We start from the raw sequence: 3,039 nt of genomic DNA, 5'->3' as shown, positions 1-3,039 counted from the left end.
AAGTTAGGGAGAGAATAAAACCCCTTAACTAAGTGCCAGGCGGGTAGTTAATCACTTTAACTACGAACAATCACGCTTAAGCTACATAATCTTTACTCCCTGGAATGGAGATAAGAAACACCCTAACCTTTGGAATAGAAATTGATAGGATTAAAATCAACTGGTATAAATACAGATGTAACAAGACAATAAAACACAGAACCGAATGAGTCGTTGGCGTGGCCCGCACAGTTCTCCAGTCGCTGGGTGGAGGGCCCCAGTCTGAGCGGTGATGGTGGCGGCTGAGGCAGCAGGGGCTGTGGGCGGTCAGGGCTCCGGGCCAGGGTGGCGGCGCCATCTTGTGCCTGGGGCCGGTGGGGAGGCTGGGGAGGGGGCCCTGGGTGGTGCAGGGGACTACGGTAACGGCCTGGAGTCTGAGGAACTGGAGCCTGAGGAGCTGTTGCTGGAGCCCGAGCCTGAAGAGGAGGAGGAGGAGCCAGGACTGGTCGAGGGGGACCCAGGGGACGGCGCCATCGAAGACCCGGAGCTGGAAGCGATTAAAGCTCAAGTCAGGGAGATGGAGGAAGAAGCCAACAAGCTAAAAGAGCTGCAGAACAAGGTGGAGAAGGAGATGAATATGCGTCCACCTCCAGGCAATGCTGGCCCAGTGATCATGTCTATTGAAGAGAAGATGGAGGCTGATGCCCGTTCCATCTATGTTGGCAATGTGGACTATGGTGCAACAGCAGAAGAGCTGGAAGCACACTTTTATGGCTGTGGTCCAGTCAACCGTGTTACCATCCTCTGTGACAAATTTAGTGGCCATCCCAAAGGGTTTGCATATATAGAGTTCTCAGACAAAGAGTCAGTGAGGACTTCCCTGGCCTTAGATGAATCCCTATTTAGAGGAAGACAAATCAAGGTAATCCCAAAACGAACCAACAGACCAGGGATCAGCACAACAGACCGGGGTTTCCCACGAGCCCGATACCGATACCGTGCCCGGACCACCAACTACAACAGTTCCCAAGCTCAATTCTATAGTGGTTTTAACAGCAGGCCCCGGGGTCGTGTCTACAGGGGCCGGGCTAGAGTGACTTCATGGTATTCCCCTTACTAAAAAAAGTGTGTATTAGGAGGAGAGAGATGAAAAAAAGAGGAAAGAAGGAAAAAAAATTAAAACAAAAAAACAAACAGAAGATGACCTTGATGGAAAAAAAATAATAATTAAAAAAACAAAAAGCTGAAATCAGTTTGGCTCAGTGGATAGAGTGTCAGCCTGCGGACTGAAAGGTCCCAGGTTCGATTCTGGCCAGTCAAGGGCATGTACCTGGGTTGCAGGCACATCCCCAGTGGGAGATGTGCAGGAGGCAGCTGATCGTTTTTCTCTCTCATCGATGTTTCTAACTATCTCTCTCCCTTCCTCTCTGTAAAGAATCAATAAAATATATTTTTAAAAAAACAAAAATGTTGTGAAAAAAATAAAGATATACTGTGGAAGGGGGGAAAAATCCCATAACTAACTGCTGAGGAGGGACCTGCTTTGGGGAGTAGGGGAAGGCCCAGGGTGTGGGGCAGGGGGCTGCTTATTCATTCTGGGGATTCGCCATGGACTCGACTCAACTGCGCAAGCTGCTCCCACTGTTTCCCTGTCCCACTTCACCCCTTTGGGGGCTGCTCAAGGGTAGGTGGGCATGGATGGTAGGAGGGATTTTTTTTTTAAACCCAGGGCTCTGGAAGGACACCAAACTGTTCTGCTTGTTATCTTCCCTCCATCTTCCTCACTTTCACAGTACCCTCCTGCCTGCTCCTGTCCTGCCAGGTCAACCACCCACCCCACTTTTCTGGCTCCCTGTTCCTTCAGATTGCCTGGTGATCTATTTTGTTTCCTTTTGTGTTTCTATTTTGAGTGTCTTTCTTTGCAGGTTTCTGTAGCCGGAAGATCTCCAATCCGCTCCCAGAGGCTCCAGTGTAAACTCCCCTTCTCCCTGGGGAAATGCACTACCTTGTTTTGGGGGGTTTGGTGACTTTTTTTGTTTTTCAGGTTTTTTTTTTCCCTTTGCTTTTTTTTTTCCCCTTTTATTTGGAGGGAATGGGAGGAAGTGGGCACAGGGAGCTGGGAGGTGGATTTTGTTTATTTTTCTAGCTCATTTCCAGCGGGTGGGAGTTTTTTAAAAATGTGTCATGAATAAAGTTGTTTTTGAAAATAATAAATAAATAAATAAAACACAGAACCTGGCTGGAGATCCTGGATAGAACCAGGCAAGAGAACCCAACCATGCTGATCAACTGAACGCTGCCTCCGTGTCATTCATTCCTTCTTCGCCGACTCCGCCCACACCTTTGGGAACCCCTGGACCTGCTGGGGCTGGACCCCAACAGATGGCGCCCACCTTTGGGAACCCCTGGACCTGCTGGGGCCAGACCCCAATGATGCTTAAAAAACAAAACAAAACGAAAAACTTGCTTTGGAGAAGTTTAATCCAGTGGTAAGAGCAGGCCATAAGAATTATGTGCCTAAACATCTATAATTAGCTTTAGATCAACAAAGGTAAACATAGAATCAGTTACTAAACCTATTAAGAAACTCTACGCTTCACTTACTGTTTCAAACTTGTCTCTATCAAACCTTTCACCATTAGAAAAAAAAAGGAAGTTTTAGATAATATTGAAGAAAGCAAGTTGAGAGCATGGTTCATTCATAGAATGCTTAATTGAGGATTGTCTTTATTCTTAAACTATTTTTCTTTAGTTCCTGCTCTGTCAATATGAACTTATTTTTCCAGTTCTGAGATTATTCAGTTAAATGACCTGTTAAGCATAAATGGATTATTTAGAAATAGGACTCTAGTCACGCACCACTTAACAATGGGGATATGTTCTGAGAAATGCGACATTAAGCAATTTCATGGTTATGGGAACATCATAGAATGCACATACACAAAAGTAGATGGTGTACACATATAGTATACTACACACCTAGGCTAGCTATATGGTGTAGCCCAGTGGTCGGCAAACTCATTAGAGCCAAATATCAACAGTACGTCTTCAAAATAGACT

The 3,039-nt window shown here is 46.1% G+C and overlaps 1 pseudogene; it reads left to right on the top strand.

Moving 5' to 3' along the window:
* The first annotated feature begins 544 nt into the window (after positions 1-544).
* On the top strand, positions 545-1,167 carry LOC139012243 (polyadenylate-binding protein 2 pseudogene; annotated as a pseudogene).
* Positions 1,168-3,039: the final 1,872 nt, after the last annotated feature.

This window comes from Myotis yumanensis, unplaced genomic scaffold (assembly GCF_028538775.1).
Source record: "Myotis yumanensis isolate MYYU_CA2020_CCGP unplaced genomic scaffold, mMyoYum1.0.hap1 SCAF_6, whole genome shotgun sequence".
Classification (NCBI taxonomy): Eukaryota; Metazoa; Chordata; class Mammalia; order Chiroptera; family Vespertilionidae; genus Myotis; species Myotis yumanensis.
Note: the sequence above shows the minus strand (reverse complement) of the source record. Positions and strands in the feature narration are given on the sequence as shown.